This window comes from Bos grunniens, chromosome 17 (genome assembly GCF_055505025.1).
Source record: "Bos grunniens cultivar Pamir isolate PY7600 chromosome 17, Bosgru_T2T1.0, whole genome shotgun sequence".
Lineage (NCBI taxonomy): Eukaryota > Metazoa > Chordata > Mammalia > Artiodactyla > Bovidae > Bos > Bos grunniens.
Window position 1 is genome coordinate 8,048,624 of NC_141181.1, and position 24,044 is coordinate 8,072,667.

The window sequence follows — 24,044 nt, forward strand, 5'->3', positions numbered from 1 at the left end:
ACGACTCATTATAAACCTGTGTAAAGAATTACATATCGTTTGGAAATCTCTGTGTAACAAACCACTCTGTAGGGCAGTGTCTTGAAACCAGCAACATCTGTTTACTAGCTCACGGCATCCTGGTGACCAGTGGGCTGGCTGGAGGGCCACCTTGCTGGTGCATCTTGCTTGTGGGTCTGGAGCGCCACTGATGATGGCTGGGCCCGCTCACGTCTCTGCGGCTCTGGCTGGCGCAGTTAGTCTGACTGAGGTCTGATCTGTGTGGTTTCTCATCCTCCAACAGGCTTATTCATGAGGAGAAGCAGGGTCTCAAGTGGAATAGTTATGTTGACTCAGCTCTGGTCTGTATGGTTTCTCATCCTCCAACAGGCTTATTCATTAGCAGAAGCAGGGTCCCAACAACAAGAGAAACATGAAAAGCCCCTTGGTGCCGAGGCTCTAACGTGTACACGAGTAATTCTTGCATATTCTAGTGGCCAAGGCAAGTCAGAGACCAGCTCAAAGTTGGGGAAAAGACTCTACATTTTCATGGGAGGGGGTTACAACGTCATATTACAAAGGGTATGGTTACTTCTGTGATCTATATTGAAAAAGTATTCATATTATTACCCACCTCCCCTCATAACCAAAACTGGATACTATTGACATTTTATCCTTCCCCTCCGCCCCCTATCTTTCGGATGCATGGTGCAGCATGCAGGAGTTTAGTTTCCAGACCAAGGATCAAACACACACCATCTAAAATGTAAGTGTGGCGTCTTAGCCACTGGACACCTGGGAGGTCCCTACTACTGATATTTTAAATGAATTCAAAGAACAACAAAATTAGAAAATAAATATATGATAGACATTTTAAATGTTCAATGAAAACGTTGGAAAACAAAGTTGGAAATCATCAGTGTATTTGTCTTCAATTGCTGCATGACAAATTAGCACCTCTAGCGTGCTACACAACACACACTCTCACGGTACAGCTTTTCTGTGTTAGGAACTCAGGCGAGGTTTAGTACTGTTCTCTGCCTTAGAGTCACTCAAGACTGTGGCACAGGTTTCAGATGGGACTGTGGTCTCAAGTGAAGCCCAACTGGATAAAGATCCAATTCGAAGCACAGTTAGGTTGTTGGCAGAATTCATTTTCTTGCTGCTATATTTTCCTGTGCCCCATCTTCCCTACCCTTCCCCCTGGCTACCGGTTGCCTTCAGGTCCCAGAGGCCATCTGCAGGTCTTAGATATTACTTGCTCTTTCCTGCTCCATGGGCTTTTTCAATATGCCTGCTTACTTCACCAAGTCAGGAGGATAACCTCTCACTCCAGTTTACTAAGATTTTGTAAAGATTTTGCAAAGACTCTACTTTGCCAGATGAAGAAATCAAAGTGAAAGTCGCTCAGTCATGTCCAACTCTTTGTGACCCCATGGACTATACAGTCCATGGAATTTTTCAGGCCAGAATACCAGAGTGGGTAGCCTTTCCCTTCCCCAGGGGATCTTCCCAACCCAGGGGTCGATCTCAGGTTTTCCGCATTGCAGGCAGGTACTTTACCAGCTGAGCCACTAGGGAAGCCCAAGAATATTGGAGTGGGTAGCCTATCGCTTCTCTTTCTGACCCAGGAATAAAACCAGGGTCTCCTGCACTGTAGGCAGATTCTATACCAGCTGTGCTACCAAATATAGCCTAACCAAAGGAGTGTGTACCATCAACTCAGAGCAAAGAGACTAAGATAAAAAAACTAAAGGACTGAATCTGGTGGTCTAATATTTGATTGATTAATCTCAAAAAAGGGAAGTAAAAAATTTGAGGTGAGAAAATTTTTTTTAAATAAATAAAAAATAAAATTTCCCCAAACTGAATGAAGAAGTTCTAGATTGAAATCACCCACTAAGTACTGAACACATTAATGGGAAAGAGACTTAAAGTACATCATTTTGAAATTTTGGGTGAAGAGAAGATCCTCAAAATGTCTAGAAATAAAAAAAATCAATCACATAAAAATCAAGATCAAGATTCAGAATGGCATTGGATTTGTCAATAAGCAGCCCCTAAATACGGGGAACAGTGAGAAGTAGCTTCAACATTCTGAATATAAGTTATTTCTGTTATTGAATTCAAGTCACTAACTTATTTTTTTTTCCGAAGAGGGTTACAAAAAGTTTTTTTTTTTTCCTATAAGCAAGTTAAAGAAACTAACCTCCTATGTATATACTTCCTTGGGGAGCTTCTGGAAATGTGTCCCACTGAAAGAAGGAAATGATTCAAGAAAAAGATTGTTGTGTGATCTGGGAAAGAGGAACAACAGAGAACTCTGAGGGTGAAAGGAAGTCCTAGGGTGATGGTGAATACATGTCCTAGCATGACAGCTGCCCAGCAGGCTGAGACGACAAATCCAGATTGGAGTGGGAGGACGCTGCGTTCTGGGACAAGTATCTCCAAGGGAAAAAAAGAAACTGACAGATTGCTCAATGTTTTTATTATGTTGAAAGGAATTTTACAGCTTTGCTAGAGAATTTTAGAGAGGAATGATATAGAAAAGAATTACATAGATTAAAAAATTACATAGAAAAAGAACCTTCCCAACATCCCCCCCCCCCCAATCAACATTCTGAGGTAAGGATTAATTCTAGGGAAAATAAAAGGCTGTACATACAAGGGAGTGTAATCATTGTATAAAATAAGGCCTCATCAGAACAATATTCACATATTCATGATAAAATATTAATTTAGTAAAAATATGCTATCTATTTTAAAAAGATGACAGGGATGAGAGGAAGTATATGTATGTGGGTGTTTGGTGGTGCAGTGGTAAGGAATCTTCCTGCCAGTGCAGGAGACTCAGGTTCGATCCTTTGGTTGGGAAGATCCTCTGGAGTAGGAAATGGCAATCCACTCCAGTATTCTTGCCTGGAAAATTCCATGGACAGAGGAGCCTGGTGGGCTACAGTCCATGGGGTTGCAAAGAGTCAGACATGACTGAGGGACTGAGCGTGCATGCACATGTGTTCAGCTGTGTACAATTTGCTATTTCAGCCATTTTTGAGTGGACAGTTCAGTGGCATTAAGTACATTCACATTGTTATGCAAACATCACCGGTATCCATCTCCAGAACTTTTTCATCTTTCCAAACTGAAACTCTCTACACATTAAACAACAGCTCCCCATTCTGCTCTAATCTCTGTCATGACAAGCACAATTTTACTTTCTGCCCCTATGAATCTAGCTACTCTAGACACTTCACACAAGGGGAATCACACAAAATTTTCCCTTGTGTGTCTGGTTTATTGCACTGAGCATAATGCCAGTGTTTCATCCATGTTGTAGCATGTGCCAGAATTCCCTTCCTTTCTTAGGTCGAATAATATTCCATTGGATGAATATACTGCATTTTGTTTATCCATTCATCCATTGTTCGGATATTTGAGACCTTTGGGTTGCTTCCAATTTTTGGTTATTGTGAATAATGTTACTGTAAACATAAATGTGTAAATATCTTTGAGTCCTTACTTTTATTTCCTTTGAATGTATATCCAGAAGTGGAATTACTGGATCACATGGTAATTCTATTTTTAATTTTTTGAGGAATTATCACACTACTTTTCATGGTGGCTGTATCATTTCATAATCCCACTGACAGTGCACAACAAGAGTTCTGATTCCTTCACATTTTTATAAGATACCTAATTATTTTTTGTTTTAAATAGTAGCCATTCTAATGGGTATGAAGTGATACATTGCAGTTTTGATTTGCATTTCCTGAAGATCATGGCATCTAGTCCCATCACTTCATGCAAATAGATGCGGAAACAATGAAAACAGTATGAGACTTTATTTTCTTGGGTTCCAAAATCACTGCAGATGGTGATTGTAGTCATAAAATTAAAAGACTCTTACTCCTTGGAAGAAGAGCTGTGACCAACCTAGACAGCATATTAAAAAGCAGAGACATTACTTTTCCAACAAAGGTCCATCTAGTCAAAGCTATGGTTTTTCCAGTAGTCATGTATGGATGTGAGAGCTGGACCATAAAGAAGCTGAGCACCGAAGAATTGATTCTTTTGAACTGTGGTGTTGGAGAAGACTTTTGAGAGCCTCTTGGACTGCAAGGAGATCCAACCAGTCCATCCTAAAGGAAATCAATCCTGAATATTCATTTAGAAGGATTGATGCTGAAGCTGAAGCTCCAATACGTTGGCCACCTGATGCAAAGAGCCAACTCATTGGAAAAGACCCTGATGCTGGGAAAGATTGAGGGCAGGAGGAGAAGGGGACGACAGAGGATGAGATGGTTGGATGGCATCACTGGCTCAATGGACATGAGTTTGAGCATGCTCCGGAGGATGGTGAAGCACCGCCTAGCATGCTGCAGTCCCTGGGGTCGCCAAGAGTCGGACACGCCTGAGGGATGGAACAACAACAAATGATTTAGTGATATTGAACATTTTTTCTTACATGTGTTAGCAATTTGTAAATCATCTTTGGAGAAATGTACATTCAAGTCCTTTGCCTATTTTTAATCAGGCTATTTTGTTGCTATCATTGAGATGTAGGAGTTCCTTATATATTCTGGATATTAACCCCTTTTAAGATATATCACTTACAAATATTTTCTTCCATTCCCACAGGTTGCCTTTTTACTTTGTTGATTGTGTTCTCTGATGCACAGAGCTTTTAATTTTGATGTGGTTCATTTGATCTATTTTTTCCTTTTGGTGTCATATTGGAAAAAAAGATGATTGGCAAATCCAATGTTGTGAAGACTCCTCCCTGTGGTTTCTTCTAAGAATTCTCACATTTTAGGTCTTGCATTCAGGTCTTTAGATGCATTTTGTTTGTGCTGCAAGGTAAGAGTCCAACTTCATTCTCTTGTATGTGGTATTTCACTTTGGAGGCTTTCCTGGTGGCTTAGTGATAGAATCTGCCTGTCAGTGCAGGAGACACAGATTTGATCTCTGGGTCAGGAAGATCCCCTGCAGAAGGAAATGGCAACACACTCCAGTGTTCTTGCCTGGGAAATCCCCTGGACAGAGGAGACTGGCGGGCTACAGGCTATGGGGTTGCAAATGAGTTGGACACAACTTATCAACTAAACAACAACTTCACTTTTTAAGTATGTATATGTTTTGGGAATTCCCTGGCAGTCCAGTGGTTAGGACCCCATACTTCCTCTGTAGGGAGCATGGGTTCAACCCCTGGTCAGTGAACTAGGATCCTGCAAGTTGTGTGGCATGGCTGAAAAAAAAGAATATTTATAACTTCAGTAGGAATTTTAAAAATCCTAATTTTTTTTAAAAGAAATATGTATAGTATATAGAAGTATATCATGATTTGAAACTCTAGGTTATTTGCTGTGACACCTTCTTGTTGAATAGTCCTTACACTATTGTGGGACTGGCGGTAGTAAAGTTTTAAGTAACATATTTAATTATCATTTACCTTAAGGATTTTATTCATCATGAAAAATTTGAGAATCCAAAACTTTCCTGTTTTGGAAGTGAGGTACTTAGGAAAAAAGGAAACCGGCCCCTAGACCTCACTTTCAAAAATATTTCTAGGTTTTGCTTAGGCCCTTGACATTATGATTCATCACTGAAAATAACTTAACAAATAAATAAAAATGGACTTTAAAACTCAAACTATATGAAAAAGATTTTATAGATTTTTACTGATTATTAGCATTGTTTTCTCCCTGTATAATAACAATTCTCAAGTAAGAGGGTAGAATGAGGAATTGCTAAAGAGGAGGAGGAGGAGGAAGAAACTGGAAGGGAATTAGATGCTTTAAGTACAGAAATCACTATTCTCTATACTTCCAAGAGGAACTGTGTTCTTTTCCCTAAATGATTCCCCAGAAAAAATATACTAAATATTATTCAAAAATTGTTTGCAAGAGGAATTCTAACTTTTCTGAATGGAAGTGCAAAAGAAAAAAATAAATCAATGAAGTGTATATTTTAGGCCAAAGGAAAAGAAAATTGGTATTGTTTCCACTGTGTTGGTAGCAGAACCCTGGTGATTTCAAACAAATTTTATTTTTTTAAATGCAAAATTTTATTGCCAAGCTTTATGCGTAAAATCTAGACAATTACACTCCAGGATTCTGACTAATGAATACCACATGTTAGACTCAATAACTTCAGCTGCAGGGTGGAGAATACTGTGTTAAAGCCATTCAGATAATAAATAGCTATCTGGGTCCATTTCAACTGGAGCAAGTCAACTGTATTGAATGTGAGTGAAACATTAATTCTTTATAAGAACATACCCAATTGGCAGACACTTTGACATGTAATACACATTACTTCACCATTCTGCCCCCGTGGAATCATTTTATCCTTTTCTTGAGTCTGCACTTACACGAACGTCTATCTGCAGCCTCCTGAATCTGTCTTTGGGGTATCGCTTACATGTACTTACAAAACATACATTTTCAAACAGACACATGAATGAGAATGGCTCTAGTTTTCCAAAAGTGTTAGTTTGTCGTTATTTCCGTTTGTTCTGCAAACATTACATGGCTTTCTCCTTCCCTCTGGGACGGCCTCCAGGTTCCCTTTCCCCCTCCCGAGGACTCGGATAACTCTCCCTCTTCCTTTCTAAAGCCTTATGAAAACAGAGGAAAGAGAATATTACATGTTAGTGTTGGACATAAAGGACACCTGGGGCTTGCTTTGGCTCCAGAATTTAAAAAAAAAAAAAAATCAAGAAATGAAGAGAGAGAGGCAGATCTTTCCCAGAGAGGGCCGCCCCACTGTGGAGGTTATTCTCCCGCGTCAATGTCTTGCTTTAGAGAGGAGGCCTTGGGAAGCAGCAACAGGAAATGCAGACTGGAATAAGTCTGTCAGACCCACTCTCCTTTCTGTTTTACAGTCGACTTGTTTTTGTTTTCTCCACCCTCCCCTTGGTGGAAGCCAAATTTCTCTGTGGCTGCTATGAGTCCCTTAGTCAGAAACAGGGAGAGGATGGGTGTGGTCAGCAGTGAAGAGCGCCAAGTTCCAAGTTCTGGCCGATACCCTTGCTCTTCTCGAAGCGCAGTGATGAAGGGCATTTCCAGACTTTCATAATACAGTTACCTCTTCAATCCCATTTCTGTCGTACTCCGAGACACGTTTAGGTAGTGTTAGTCATTCAGTCAAGTCTGACTCTTTGCGACATCGTGGACTGCAGCCCGCCAGGCTCCTCTGTCCATGGAATTCTCCAGGCAGGAGTGCTGGAGTGGCTTGCTATTCCCTTCTCCAGGGGATCTTTCCGATCCAGGGATGGGACCCAGGTCTCCTGCATTGCAGGCAGATTCTTTACCGTCCAAGCCACCAGGAAAGCCTGTGCCATGTTTACTGCAAACTAATTTTATTTTGTTCAAATTTTGAAATATGTATTATAAAAGCTATACACATTTTAAATGTTTATTATTAGGTAATTATTGACACTATAATATGTACCAATGTACAATGTTATATAATTTATATATATAGTTCAAATTTTGTTCAAATATATGTTCAAATTTTGAAATATGTATTATAAAAGCTATACATACTTTAAATGTTTATTAATTATTAATGACACCATAATATGTTACTAATGTACAATGTTATACAAATATTTCAAAATTTGAACAAAATTAAATTACATACATACATAAATAATCTTTTTTGAAGGTTTTTTTTGATGTGGATAATTTTTAAAGTCTTTATTGAATTTGTTACAATATTGCTTCTATTTCATATTTTTGTATTTTTGGCTGCAAGGCATGTGGGATCTTTGCTCCCTGACAAGAGATTGAGCTCACACCCCCTGTATTGGAAGGTGAAGTCTTAACCACTGGTTTGCCAGGGAAGTCCCAAATTATATACATAATTCTATGATATGTATATGAAGAATATTCTTTTTGGTTATATATTCATTATAGACATCAACACTAGTCAAAAACAATTCTAGAACATATTTAGATCACCTTTTTAAAAGTGAGAAAACTGGATTAAAGAGGGAATGGGACTTGATAAAATCTTTAAAAGTGCTGGGGAGGTGGGAATCCTCTAAAGCCCCTTCAGACGCTAGTGCATCCTTTTCCTCTGCATCAGTGGTTGCTAAACAGGCCTTCAAGGAGCTCTCAGAGCAGCTCTGCTGGAGCAGGTCAAGTGAGGGTTCAGCTCGTCTCATTGCAGACCCTACCACCAAGGTTTACCTATTTTATTTGTTTATGCTTCTGTGTGACATTTTGAAGGATAATGCATTCCAAGTCCTCTCTCTTCTCCTGTTTTAAGACCTCTGTTAGACCCCATGCATAGCAATCATTTAGGTAGTTTCAACACGGAACAGATCTTTGCCTCTTGAAGAATGAGTCTTTGACGTCTGTCTCATTTGTTAGTGACCCTGTAGTCATTTGAAATTTTGCTGAAGCACAAATTTGAACTTCAGTGCTGAGAGGCTGCTTGGAAGATAGTCAATTAGCTAGTGAGAGAGCCTACTTTAAAATACAGATCTGCAACTCATCTTGGCTTTGTTGTTTATGATAGCTGGGCAGATGGCACCATCTTAGTTTTAGGTCAGGGGTTAGCAACTTTTTTCTTTAAAGGGCCAGACAGTAAATATTTTAGGTTTGGCAGGCCACACAGGATCATGGCTGAATCCTGTTCCTTTCTCTGTCTCTTATGTTCTCTTTTTAACAACTCCAAAAAACATAAAACTTATTCTTATCTGCAAAGAATCCTTAAAAAATATTCCAAGGGGGCTGGATCTGGGCCATGGCTACAACTTGTTGACCCCCATTTTTGGTAATACCATCCTTATGTTTAAGACAAAGTATCACAGTTTAGAGAGGGGAGTACTTAATCCAGATCCCACAGCCCACTGTCAGGCACATCTTGGGGTGTTCAGCTTCCAGTTCATTTGTTTTCCACTGTACCTTATGTTATAGTCTATTTCTTAAATGATTCTTTTCACACTCCTCAGAAAAGTAGAAACAGCTGTGTTTGTTTTGTTTTTGTTTTTCATTATCATTTTCCCTGAACCTCTGACTACAAGGAACAGTAGAGGAGCATTAGAAGACACCCGGGTGCCTCCCTGAAACACCAGCCTCCAGCCCGAGCTTCGGAGTTTTGTGGGTCACATGTTCACTCCTCCAGAAGCAGGGACAAGACGTGGAGGGAATTGAACCTGGCAGCTGGTTTGTTCTCTGTACATGGGAGACAGTACTGCTCAGGGGTGCAAAAGCTGCCTGGTCTCTGCCTGCTTCCCGGGTCTGTATTACTGGTGTGTCATTGGGCAAGTTACTGAATCTAAATACTCGCGATGTCTCCCCCTGTGAACCTCAGGACCACAGCAGCACATCCCTCACATGCTACATGGATCCAACGGTTAAGTCCCGTGAAGCAGTCAGCAGCAAGTGTGTGCAGGCGTCGGTGCCTCCTCATTTGTCGTTGTCACCTCTTCTTCCCGGCGGGTATGCGAGCAGGCCCTGGGCTAGCCTGTCTGCTCGACTTCCAGATACGGCTCCACCCCTTTATCATCATTGTTGGGTCATTGTTTTTTGGACCTTCCAACTTCCATGTTCTGGGATTTTAAGACCAGACCGATGTCCCCTATTCCCAGTCCCACTTCCTGCATTCCCAGAGGGAGTCAATGAGATTGAAGTATTTAGGTTGTCAACAAAGGTCCGTCTAGTCAAGGCTATGGTTTTTCCAGTGGTCATGTATGGATGAGAGTTGGACTATAAAGAAAGCTGAGCACTGAGGAATTGATGCTTTTGAACTGTGGTGTTGGAGAAGACTCTTGAGAGTCCCTTGGACTGCAAGGAGATCCAACCAGTCCATTCTGAAGGAGATCAGCCCTGGGATTTCTTTGGAAGGAATGATGCTAAAGCTGAAACACCAGTACTTGGGCCACCTCATGCGAAGAGTTGACTCATGGGAAAAGACCCTGATGCTGGGAGGGATTGGAGGCAGGAGGAAAAGTGGATGACAGAGGATGAGATGGCTGGATGGCATCATCAACTCAATGGACATGAGTTTGGGTGAACTCCGGATGTTGGTGATGGACAGGGAGGTCTGGCATGCTGCGATTCATGGGATCACAAAGAGTCGGACACGACTGAGCGACTGAACTGAACTATTTAGGTTAATTAATTAATGAAAAAACCTAAGATGAACAGACACAAAATATGCATATGCCACATAGAATAGCATAGGGGATATAGGATGTGGGAAGATTGTTCAAAAAACAAGGTGTGTGATGGGTTGACACTGGGTGAAATTGGAAGACTGGCATAAGAGGCCATGTTAGCAGTTTAGATCCCGGAGCAGGGTTTCCAGCCTGCCAAATCCTAAGTGTCACCTGGAGTATTTTTTGTCTTTAAAATTTTTAAATTTCTTGACCATGCCCTGTAGCATTTTGGATCTTAGCTCCCCGACCAGGGAGGGATTGAACCCATGTTCCCTGCACTGGAAGTTCAGAGTCTTAACCACTGGACTGCCAGGGAAATCCCCCCTGGGTGTTTTGAATGTACAGCTGCCCGGGCTGCAGCACAGACTCTGTAGAATTGGAGTCTGGAGAGGAGAGCCTGGAATCTTTAGTTTGAATCAGTCTCTCTGTTGAGTCTTAAGCTGAGAAGTTTTGGAAATACTGTGGCAAAGCAAAAGATAAAGTGTTCAGACAGATACAGGGATGGGAACTGCTCCCATTAACTCTGGGGAGCAACCGGTGCCAGCTCAGTGGGCTTCAGGTGGAGTAGGTGCTTACGGGCCCTCTGGGTGTCTTGAAGCTGCAGGACCCACTAAGAGGCATATTTGTTCTCCGTTCTGTGAGTGAACATACCTTTCTCTGTATATTTGTAGTACCCTGGTTTCTATCTCCACTGTATATTAGAACCATCTGAGAAACTGAAAACTTGCTAATTCCTGGACTCCTTTCCAGATTGATTTCCGTTGGGAACCTAGTTTCTTTTTGTTTTTTTTTTAGTTTCCCAGTTATTCAAATATGCCCAGGAGACAGAAAGCACCTTGTGCGTACCTCTTGTATTCTAGGTATTATTTTTATTTGAAAAATATGCTTATTAAGACATTGCTGTGCACTCTAATAAAGTTGTTTTTACAGCTCAGTTATCTTTTAAATCAACCCTGAATACTCATTAGAAGGACTGATGCTGAAGCTGAAGCTCTAATACTTTGGCCACCTGATGGGAACAGCTGACTCACTGGAAAAGACCCTGATGCTGGGAAAGATTGAAGGCTGAAGAAGGTGGCCTTCAGGGATCCTTTAGAGGATTAGACGGTTGGACGGCATTATTGATTCAATGGATATGAGCTTCTGCAAACTCTGAGAGACGATGAGGGACAGGGAGGCCTGGCATGCTCCAGTCTATTGACTCGCAAAGAGTCAGACACAACTGAGCAACTGAAAAACAGTATCTTTTAAAGGTTCAAAAAGTAAGGTTTTGGTTCACACCAGCTTGGAGGATGGGAAAGACCGTGAGAAGGGTAGATGCTTGGTTTTCCTTCCCTGTACTGTGATTATACAACAGGGCTTAAGATAATGGGTTGGAATTGTTTTTCAAACAGAAGAGCACTTTCCTCAGAATAACCAGGAGCCAGACATATAAACCTTGCTCACCTACATCCTCACAGTGGCCGCCGAGGCATTGCAAGAGAACCTCTGGGCCCCGTGGAGCCTTGAAAAGCACTTTGAAGGAACAGCTGGACACAGGAAGCTATCAGTCCAACCAGAATCGTCTTCTGCAGTCACAGACAACAGGGAATAGTATTTCTTATGCATCCTGCCTTCCCTGGGGCTCTGGCCATGCTTCTGGGAGAGTCCTGCTGCTGCTGAATTACTGGCCACTGCTGTTGTTCTCTGTTTTGTTTTCTGCTTTGTGGCTCCAAGAAGTCCTGTGAGGCATTCGGGTTGATGAAGTGATGACTAAAGATGTCATAACAATTAAACTAGGAAGGCCTTTATGAAATCCAAACCTTGAAAAAGTAGGCCCCCCCCCAAACAGTTCTGTTATTATAAGATGACAGAACCTTCAAAATATCAAAATGGCTGGAAACTCTTTTTCCTTCTTTTCCTATTTTTTTTTTTTTACTTTAATCTTATGTACTCAGATTGTCTCATTGATTTCTAAAATACCAGGTGCTCTGCTGCAAACAATGTAATTATTCTCAAAGGTTAGGAGGCACCCATAATCATGTCCCTTGGAAGGCTGGAAATATTAACACCAAATCGACGTTAACTGAAGAAACAGGAGCCACTAGTTAATAAAATCAGCGTCAAAGAGGTTAACTCCGCCTCACCCAGCAGGTTCTCACAGGGGCCTGTCTGCTTAATGGACCAGGGCTGGCAGCCGTCACATGGACAGAAAACAGAAGTAATGCGTACATTTCAACTTGCATGTTTTGATTCTAAAACTTACAGCTGAAGCAACTTTCTATTTACTGTCACTGACAGCATAGGTTTCCTCTGTCTTTTCCACCAGAACAGGCTCCACCACGACGAGCCGGTGGTTTTCTGTCAGAGCTTTTCTGTTACAACCATGTTTCAGCTGCCAGCAGCAGCCACTTTGACATCCTTTATGCCTCTTGTTGTTCCTCATTTTCTGATGTGATGAAGCAACGCCTTTGTTTACGCTGATCTGAGAGAAGCTAGGACGTGTGTTGGTATTGTTATGAAGTTTACAACATTAGCCATCTGATCCAAATCAAAATATGAAAAATAGGAATTAACATGTTTCAGATGCTGAATTGGCCCATCAACTTTTCACAACCCAAATGGAAAGTATATTCTGATTTCATGCCTAACCCCCTCACCCCCCCACATTCCGTATAACATTTTAAAAATTTAAAAGCTATTTTGTGTTTTACTAGTAAGTTTTTCTAATAATTATTCCCAACATGACAATTTATTTTCTGCTGTGCAGGCCTGCTTTTACTTGCCATCCAGTAATAATATTGATAATAATATAATCAAACAATAACATATAAAATATCACATAATGTAATAATTATATAATTATAGTATTATTAACATATAATTTTATGATTATATTATATATAATTAAAATATCTGTGTGTGCCAAGTCCTGTTTCAAACATTATACACCTGGAGTTCTTAGCCCTTATCACAGTGATAATACTTTCAATCTGAAAATAATTTATATTAATTTGTCCCTTAAACCTTACTTCCTTTAACTTTAACCCAGAGAATGCACTGAACTAGGAAGCTATGAACTAGATCTTGGCATCCGGTCCCATCACTTCATGGGAAATAGATGGGGAAACACTGGAAACAGTGTCAGACTTTATTTTTCTGGGCTCCAAAATCACTACAGATGGTGACTGCCGCCATGAAATTAAAAGACGCTTACTCCTTGGAAGGAAAGTTATGACCAACCTAGATAGCATATTCAAAAGCAGAGACATTACTTTGCCAACAAAGGTTCGTCTAGTCAACGCTATGGTTTTTCCTGTGGTCATGTATGGATGTGAGAGTTGGACTGTGAAGAAGGCTGAGCGCACAAGAATTGATGCTTTTGAACTGTGGTGTTGGAGAAGACTCTTGAGACTCCCTTGGACTGCAAGGAGATCCAACCAGTCCATTCTGAAGGAGATCAGCCCTGGGGTTTCTTTGGAGGGAATGATGCTGAAGCTGAAACGCCAGTACTTGGGCCACCTCATGCGAAGAGTTGACTCATTGGAAAAGACTCTGATGCTGGGAGGGATTGGGGGCAGGAGGAGAAGGGGACGACAGAGGATGAGATGGCTGGATGGCATCACTGACTCGATGGACGTGAGTCTGAGTGAACTCCAGGAGTTGGTGATGGACAGGGAGGCCTGGCGTGCTGCGATTCATGGGGTCGCAAAGAGTCAGACACGACTGAGCAACTGATCTGATCTGATCTGAGGAAGCTATTTCCCCAGGAAGGAAAAAATGACACGAGAGAGAACAAAGAATTAACATCTCAAAGGTCTCGGATGTAAGGCATTTGAGACAGATGGGATTTCCATGTTCCAAAGATCTGACTTTTACATTTCAAGAGTGAGGTCCAGTAGGAGAAAGGAGTCCTCAAGTCACGATTAGACACAACTGCTGAGCAGTGAGGCTTCACAGCCCCCAGAACTGAAAAGGGCACTGGCAAGCCCCAGGCAGGGCAGAAGAGGAAGAGTGCGCCTGTCCCTGCACCCCTGGAGGCTGGGCAACGACGACAAGGAGAGGCGAGAGGGAGGGGCCAGCGAGGCGATCGATCAGACATCCAGGATGTGCTGGGCCTCCCTGCCTCCCGACGACAGCCCACGAAATCCCAAAATCTGTGTGTGTCTACTGTACTAAGGAGTGGAAAGTGTTAGTGGTCACTCAGTGGTGTCTGACTCTTTGCGACCCTATGGATTGTAGCCCCTCAAGCTCCTCTGACCATGGAATTTCCTAGGCAAGAATACTAGAGTGGGTTGCCATTCACTTCTCCAGAGGATCTTCCGACACAGGGATCAAACCCAGTTTTCCCACATTGCAGGCAGATTCTTCACCATCTGAGCCAGCAGAGAAGTCCGTGTACTATGGAGGCTGAAGCCAAATGCAGAGGGTCCGTGGCTTCTTTCCCATTTGGCATCCCAAGAGCAGCTCCAGCTTAGCAGGTGTCCAGGGAGCAGCTCGGCTGGGTGGAGAAGCCTGACTTTGCATCTTGAAAAGCCCTTACTTCCCACGCGTGGTGGACGGCATCTAGATGGCCGGGATGGTCCGTGAGAAAGGCGGTGACTTTGTCAGGAACGTTGCTGCAGTAGGGCACTGGGGAGGGGGCAGGTTATCTTGAAACTAAAGGCCGCCCAGTGGACCATTTGGCTTGGGGATCAAAGCCCCCCTCAGGAAGCATGTTTACCTGGGAAAAGGGCTGGGGCTGATGCTGCTAAATCAGCAGCGAGGGCTGTCCGGTCCCCAGGGGACGCAGAGACTTGACTTCAGCACAGTGAATCTGACCTGGAGCGTAAAACGCACCCTCACCTCCGAGGCCGGCAAGGACCTAGGGACATCCCAGCGTCTCCAGAAGGATGGGATTTTCTTTATGGTATCACAAGATGCCACCTTGGGGAGGGAGAGGAAGGGGAGTCGGGGGAAACATTCGGAAAGGCTGACTTTTATCTGAGAAGAACTATCGCAAACAGAAAATAGGCTGCGTGATGAGAAGTGACTGGGTATTCACTTTAAGCAAGTTTAAAGTTTTGCTTTACCCCCAGGGAGGGTGGGGGTTGGTGGCCTAGATAATAGAAAAATAAAGAAGCTATATTTTCTTTGTATATTTCAGTGTAGCGTGAATAAATTGTGCCCCACGTAAGCTCCATAATACGTCAAATGGGAAGAAGTGAGCTTATAAATTTGCTTCAAGAACAGATAAAGATTGGTGTTACTCAAAGTTGATGACTTAGAAAGTCAGGAAAGATCGGAAGTCCTTAAGATGCTGTCTTTTTGTACCTTTCAATTTACTCATTTCAGAGATCAGAACAGACATTGAGACATGGAACGTATTACGCAGCCCCTGCCTCTTGCTCCTTCTCATCTCTCTCCAAGTGTTCTTCATCTTTGTCCTTTGCTCAGGGAGTGGTATGTCATTAAGCATGGGAAACAGGCTTTCCACTGCAGTGACCACATTGTGGGGCCTCAAAGGAAAAATTCCTTTTGAACACACATAATAAATGACTCTCTAAGGCAGGACATCAGGAAAGATCCCACATATGTAACAGCAGATGATAAATTCTGGTAATTTACATCCATAGGTCACTCTAAGGACATTTCTAATTTATGACTTTGAGCTCAGAAAAATCTAACTCAATTCAGAATCTTAGGCAGAAGCACAGAAGTAGAGCTCATGCCTGCCATCTGGTGGAAATAAGGGGTAAATACAGTCATAACTTTTGGACTGAGTGTAATGAACCTTATCGATGTCTCTTAAGACTGTAAATACTGTCTTTCTGATGCCTCTTGGTAAAATAAAATTCTTAAAGTCACAGAAAAACAACTCTTTGGATTCTAAGTTTTTAAGTGTAAGCATAGGTTTTATTTTTTTGCCGTTGAGTTTTTTTTTTTTTTAATTAATTCACGTTTAGTACTTGAAAACAGAAGGGATGAGAGTTTGTAAAATAAGGATAAGAATGATAGCCTTATGTTGATATTTTATTCATTATAATTAAATTCTACTTTTATTTGGAATTTGTGGAAGTCAACTGAAAGAAGCAGACATTTTCTTGAGGTTTAAAATAAGGTTTGCATTTACAGAGCAATGAAATTCAGGGTCAGAGAGGGTGTCCATCGTTCTGATGTTCCTCTAGTTGAGGGGTTCCCCAGAATGCAGGACTTTCATGCCACAGCTGGGAAAGTCTGGGGTGAACTGGGATGGTCAGTCACCCTGGTACGGCTTACCAAAAGGTACACTGAAGAAGCTGTTTGGAAGTGATGGTTGGAACTGAATAAGGCCACGTTGGTGGAACTAGTTTTTACTCTTTCTTAATCTGCTTTTATTCTCAGCAGACCTGTGCTTCTGTAAGTGTATAAGAGATCCGCTTTCTGATACACTGGGAAGCTGGAGGCAAGCTTTCTATCTACTGACTCTGCATTCCTCTGTTTTCTGGAAGAATTTGTATAGGATTGGTATTATTTCTTCCTTAACTTTTTCACACAAATTAATCAGTGAAATAATCTAGGCCATTGAGCTTTGATATACACCAATGAGCTGTGGTACTCTGTATCATTTGAAAATGTGTCCATTTTATCTAAATTCTTACATTTATTGGCACAAGTTGTAAATCAACTATACTTCAATAGATGATAATATAATACAATATTATTAACAACAACCACCAGTAGATCCATAGAACTTATTTATCTTGTATCTAGAAATTTATATCTTTTCATCACTGACACTCATTTCTCCCAGCCCATGCCTTCCCCTTAGCCCCGTTCTTAGCTGTCTCTGGCAACTACCAATTTGATCTCTGTTTCTGTTTGGTTTCTTTAGATTCCACATATAAGTAAGATTACACAGTATTTGTCTTTCTTTGTCTGACTTATTTCACTTAGCCTAATACTCTCAAGGTCTGTCCAATGTTGTTGCAAATAGCAAGATTTTCTTCTTCTTTTTTTTTATGGCTGAATAACAGTATTCAGCCATAAATTGCGTGTATGGGTGTCTACATACCACATTTTCTTTATCCATTTATCCATCAGTGGACGTTTAGGGATGTTTCCATAGCTTGGCTGTTGTAAATAATGCTGCGACCAACATAGGAGTGCATGTATCTCTTCAAGATCTTTTTTTATTTCCTTTGGATATATACTCAGAAGTGGGACTTGTGGATCATATGGTAGTTCTATTTTTTAATTTTTTGAGTAAACTTCATACTGATTTCCATAATGACTGTAACGATTTACAATTCCACCAACAGTGTACAAGGGTCTCCTTTGCTCTCTAACCTTGCCAGCAGTTGTTATCTCTTATCTTTTTGATAGTAGCCATTCTAACAGATATAAGGTGATATTTCACCATGGTTTTGATTTGCATTTTTCTGTTGATTAATGATATCGGGTATCTTCATATACCTGTTGGCCATCTGTGTATCTTCTTTGGAAAAATGTGTTCATGATCTTTTGTCCATTTTAAGTTGGATTATTTTATTTTTGTTATTGAGTTGTATGAATTCCTTATATATATTTGGATATTAACCTCTTAATAGATACATGGTTTGCAAATATTTTCTCCCATTTTGTAGCTTGCCTTCTCATCTTATTGATTGTTTATTTTGCTGTGCAAAAGCTTTTTAGTTTGATAAAGCTGTTACTGACTAGGGTTCTTGGCCTCCTTAATCAATAGAGATTGATCAGAGGCCAGACGAGAAATTCAGGCAAGGCCTTCTTGGGGCCCCAGCTGCAGCAGTCGGGAGTAAGAACAAATAACAGGTTCCCTGTTGTTCACCCCCTGAGTGGGGCAAGCCTGATCCTTATGTGGGATGAGCATAGGGGCTGTGTCAAGGGGCGGCTTAGGTGTTTTTCCCACCCCTTAGGTGGTGTGGTGTGTGCAGGGGCCAAGTGCAGGGCCTGCTTTTGCTCCTAACCTCTGGCCTTTGCTCCAGGCTCTTCAAAAGAGGCAACTGTTTTTGTTCGTTTGTTTCTTTTGTCCAGATTTGCCCCAGCTGCACATGCACACAGTTATTTTTAGTTCCATGTAGTTTCTTTGTACTTTGTTGCTGGAAAAGAGGTATGTCTAGGTATAAGCATTGCTGCACTGCAGCAAAGGGTCCCAGGTCCCAAGTCTCGGCCTCTCTCACAGCCACTTGTTTGTTTTTGCTTCTGTTGCTTCTGCTTTAGATGTTATATACCAACAATCAGTGCTGAGACCAATGTCAAGGAGTTTTTCACCAAGTTTTCTAAGAGTTCTGTGGTTTCAGCACTTACATTTAAGTCTTTAATCCATGTGGAATTAATTTTTGTGAGAGGTGTGAAGGGACTGTATTTACCCCATTGAGTATTTTTGGCTCCATTATCAAACATCACTAGACTGGTTTCAGGCCTTATGTTTAAGTCTTTAATACATTTTAAGTTAATTTTTGTGACAGATGTAAGAGTGGGGTCCAATTTCATTCTTTTGCATGTGGTTATCCAGTTTTCCCAGCGCCATTTATTGAAGGGACTATACTTTTCCCATTGAGTACTCTTGGTTTTCTTGTCAAATATTAGTCAACTGTATATGTGGATTTTATTTCTGGGCTCTTTATTCTTTTCAGTTAGTCTATATTCTTCTTAAATGCTAATACCTTACTGTTTTGACTACTGTAGCTTTGTAGTATCGTTTGAAATCAGGACATGTGATGCCTTTAGCTTTTTTCACTTTTAGGATTGCTTTGGTTACTCAGGGTCTTTTGTGGTTCCATATATATTTTAATAATATTAATTCCTCCAATCCTTGGACATGGGATATCTTTCTATTTGCGTCTTCTTCAGTTTCTTTTGGCAAAGTCTTATAGTTTTCAGTGTGCAGATTTTCACCTCCTTGGTTAACTTTATTTCTAAATATTTCACTGTTTTTGATGCTATTGTAAATGCAATCATTTCCTTTGTTTCCTTTTCAGATAGTTCATTGCTAGTGTATAGGAATGCTACTGATTTTTGTATGTTAATTTTGTATCCTACAACTTTACTGAATTTGTTGATTACATATAACAGCTTATTTTTTTGGTGGAGTTTTTAGGATTTTCTATATATAAAATTGTGTCATCTGCAAAGAGAGACAGTTTCACTTCTTCCTTTCCAGTTCTGATGTATTTTATTTCTTTTTCTTACCCATTGCTCTGGCTAGGACGTCCAGTTCTATATTGAATTGAAAAGGTGAGAGTAGATACCCTCATCTTGTTCCTGATCTTAGGGGAACAGTTTTCAATCTTTCATCATTGAGTATGATGATAGCTGTGGGCTTGTTATACATAGCCTTTATTATGTTGAGATATGCTTCTACTATAATCAATTTGTTAAGTTTTTTTTTCTGTCATGAATGGAGATGGTATTTTGTTAAATGCTTTTTCTGCATCTACTGAGATGGTTAAATAATATTTATCTTTTATTCTATTAATGTGCTGTATCATATTTATTGATTTGCATATATTGAACCATCTTTGCAGACCAATAGTAAATTCTACTTTTTCACTTAATGTATGGCTGAATTTGACTTGCCAATATTTTGTTGAGAATTTATGCATCTTTTTTATATTTATCAAGGATATTGGCCTGTGATTTCCTTGAAGTCTTCTTTTTCTCATCTGGCTTTGGTGTTCGTGTAATGCTGGCCTTGTGAAATAAGTGTGTGAGTATTGCCTCTTTTTCAATTTCGTGGAAGAGTTTGAGAAGAACTGGCATTGATTCTTTAAATGTTGGGTAGAATTCACCAGTGAAACCACCTGGTCCTTGGCTTTTTTGTTGTTGTTGATAGATTTTTGATTCGATTTCCTTACTTGTTATTGTCTCTACAGATTTATTTTTCTTATAATTCAGTTGGTAGGTTGTATGTTTCTAGAAATTCACCTATTTCTTCTGGGCTATCCAATTTTATGTCTAGATGTTTATAAGTTCAGTTTGGTAGTTCAGCTGTGTCCAACTGTTTGCAACCCCATGGACTGCAGAATACCAGGCTTCCCTGTCCATCACCAACTCCTGGAGCTTACTCAAACTCATGTCCATTGAGTCTGTGATGTCATCCAACCATCTCATCCTCTGTCATCCACTTCTCCTCCTGCCTTCAATCTTTCCCAGCATCAGGGTCTTTTCAAGAGTCAGTTCTTTACATCAGGTGGCCAAAGTATTGGAGTTTCAGCTTCAACATCAGTCCTTTCAATGAACACCCAGGACTGATCTCCTTTAGGATGGACTGGTTGGGTCTTCTTGCAGTCCAAGGGACTCTCAAGAGTCTTCTCCAACACCACAGTTCAAAAGCATCAATTCTTCGGCTCTCAGCTTTCTTTATAGTTCAACTCTCACATCCATACATGACTACTGGAAAAACCATAACCATAGCTTTGACTAGACAGACCTTTGTCAGCAAAGTAATGTCTCTGCTTTTTAATATGCTGTCTAGGTTGGTCACAGCTTTTTTTCCAAGGAGCAAGAGTCTTTTAATTTCATGGCTACAGTCACCATCTGCAGTGATTTTGGAGCCCCAGAAAATGAAGTATCTCACTATTTCCACTGTTTCCCCATCTATTTGCCATGAAGTGATGGGACCAGATGCCATGATCTTCGTTTTCTGAATGTTGAGTTTTAAGCCAACTTTTCACTCTCCTCTTTCACTTTCATCAAGAAGATCTTTAGTTCTTCTTCACTTTCTGCCATAAGGGTGGTATCATCTGCATATCTGAGGTTATTGATATTTCTCCCGGCAATCTTGATTCCAGCTTGTGCTCTATCCAGCCCAGCATTTCTCATGATGTACTCTGCATATAAGTTAAATAAGCAGGGTGACAATATATGGCCTTTCCTTTCCCGATTTGGAACCAGTCTGTTGTTCTATGTCCAGTTCTAACTGTTGCTTCTTGACCTGCATACAGATTTCTCAGGAGGCAGGTCAGGTGGTCTGGTATTCCCACCTCTTGAAGAATCTTCCATAGTTTGTTGTGATCCACAAAGTCAAAGGCTTTGGCATAGTCAAAAGAAGAAGTAGATATTTTTCAGGAACTCTCTATGTTGGCAATTTGATCTCTGGTTCCTCTGCCTTTTCTAAATCCAGGTTAAACATCTGGAAGTTCATGGTTCACAAACTGTTGAAGCCTAGCTTGGAGAATTTTGAGTATCACTTTGCTAGCGTTTGAGATGAGTGCAATTGTAGGGAGAAGGAAATGGCAATCCACTCCAGTACTATTGCCTGGAAAATCCCATGGACAGAGGAGCCTGGTAAGCTACAGTCCATGGGGTCACAAAGAGTCGGATACGACTGAGCGACTTCACTTTCACTTTGAGCATTCTTTGGCATTGCCTTTCTTTGGGACTGGAATGAAGACTGACTTTTTCCAGTCCTGTGGCCACTGCTGAGTTTTCCAAATTTGCTGGCATATTGGGTGCAGCACTTTACCAGCACCATCTTTTAGGATTTGAAATAGCTTAACTGGAATTCCATCACCTCCACTAGTTCTGTTTGTAGTGATACTTCCTAAGGCCCACTTGACTTTAAATTCCAGGATGTCTGGCTCTAGGTGAGTGATCACACCATCATGATTATCTGGGTCATGAAGATCTTTTTTGTATAGTTCTTCTGTGTATTCTTGCCACCTCTTCTTAATATCTTCTGCTTCTGTTAGGTTCATACCATTTCTGTCATTTAGATATTTATAGTCATCTCTTATCAGAGAAGGCAATGGCAACCCACTCCAGTAATTCTTGCCTGGAAAATCCCATGGACAGAGGAGCCTGGTAGGCTGCAGTCCATGGGGTCGCTAAGAGTTGGACACGACTGAAGCGACTTAGCAGCAGCAGCAGCAGTCATCTCTTATAACTATTATTTATAATTGTTGTATTTCTGAGGTATCCATTGTAATGTCCCCTCTTTCACTTCTGATTTTATGTATTTGAGTTTTCTAACTTTTTTTTTAGTCTAGCTAAAATTTTGTCAATTTTGTTATCTTTTTAAGAAAACATCTCTTAGTTTCATTGATTTTTTCCCTATCTTTTCTGGCCTCTATTTCATTTATTTCTGCTCTAATCTTTATTATTTCCTTTCTTCTGCTAACTCTGGGTTTGATTTGTTGTTCTTTGTCTAGTTCCTTGAGATTTAGAGTTTTGAATTAGAATGTTTCTTTTTTTTCCTGCTGTAGGCATTTACTGTTACAAAATTCCCACTTAGACCTGCTTTTGCAGCACCTTATGAGTTTTGCTGTGTTGTTTCTATTTCTGTCATTCAAAAATTTTTAAAGTTTCCTTTTTAAAATTAATTTTTGTTGGAGTATAGTTGCTTTACAATGCTGTGATAGTTTCTGCTGTACAACAACATGAATCAGCTATATGTACACATATATCTCCTCTTTTTTGGATTTCTTTCCCATTTAGGTTACCACAGAGAACTGTGTAGAGTTCCCTGTGCTAAATGGTATGTTCTCATTAGTTATCTATTTTATATATAATAGTCAATAGAAGTCAATCCCAAATTCCCACCCCCCTTTTCCACCCCCTTTCCCCTCTTGGTATCCATATATTTGTTCTCTATGTCTGTGCCTCTATATCTGCTTTGCAAATAAGTTCATTTGTATCCTTTTTCTAGATTTCACATATAAGCAATATTGTATGGTATTTGTTCTTCTCTTTCTGACTTACTTGACTCTTTGTGAGAGTCTCTAGGTCTATCCACATCTCTGCAAATGGCACAATTTCATTTCTATTTATGGCTGATTAATATTCCATTGTATATATGATTAATTTCAAAAATATACAAACAGCTCTTGCAGTTCAATATCAAAAAATGAACAACCCAGAGCAGAGGAGGCCAGTGAGAGGTATCAGACCGGTGGTATGCAAGTGTACAGGTTCAGTGGTAAAAACTGCTGGGCTTGTTTGCAGAGCAAATCTCTGGGAAACACAATGACTTCTTCTGCATGGCTGCTATTGGTATGCCCTACTTTCCTTCCTTCTCCTAACTGTCTATACACATCTCAAGTTTGCTGGTCTGGGTGGGTTGAAACTGAAGCAGGACCTTTGTGCAGTGCCCTTAAAGTCTGGGGAAGCTCATCAGTCAGTCATCCTGGTTATCTTTCCCGCTGACATTAGCTTTTTCTGGCAGGGGAACTCCCTCTTGGTGGGTGCAGAGCAATAGCAGCTTGGGGAATGGGGCAATACAGGCAAAATGGAGCAGGAAATGGCAATCCACTCCAGTACTATTGCCTGGAAAATCCTATGGACAGAGGAACCTGGTAGGCTGCAGTCCATGGGGTCGCAAAGAGTTGGACACGACTGAGCGACTTCACTCACTCACTCACTCTTTCCCTTTATGTGTGGCTAGTCTCAGTTTTTGTTGTGTTGTTTTCTGTTTTGTTCTGCTGTGTTGTTGAAGTTTCTTAAGTGGACTCTAGAGGTCTCCCAGAGCCGTTTTTTACTCATGGATAGTTGTCTAACTGTTGATCTTTGTTGGGGGATGGAGGCTGGGGTCTCTCTGCTCTCGTTTTGGTGACATCAACTCCTGCTGGCACCTTCCCCCAGCTTTCTCAGTACCAGCATTTCCCTGATGATCTGAAATAGTGCCTTTATTCCATAACAGATTCTTGGTGTGTTAGGACCTCCTTCTGGCATTTCTTTTCTGTTCAGTTGCTGTGTCTGCTTGGTTATGGCTTCAATATCTCACTTTTAATTATTATTACATTATTATATTCTATATAATATTTATGTTTTAGGATTTTTAGGGCTAGTCTTCCCCTTCTTTTGCAGAATGATCTTGTCTAATATTTCACATCTGGATTTAGAATCAGCTTGTCTAATTAAAATAAATTGATTTGATAGTTTTAATGTGATTACGTTAAATTCACAAGTATATCATCGTCATAATATTGAATCTTGC

At 40.7% G+C, this 24,044-nt stretch overlaps 1 long non-coding RNA gene across 1 annotated transcript in view; it reads right to left on the reverse strand.

The window, feature by feature from the left end:
- Positions 1–2,450: 2,450 nt before the first annotated feature.
- LOC147354989 (uncharacterized) overlaps positions 2,451–24,044 on the reverse strand; it is a 30,575-nt gene continuing 8,981 nt past the window's right edge. Inside the window, exon 2 of the long non-coding RNA XR_015143914.1 lies at positions 2,451–4,390. This is a non-coding gene — a long non-coding RNA (uncharacterized LOC147354989). The remainder of the gene's footprint in view (positions 4,391–24,044) is intronic.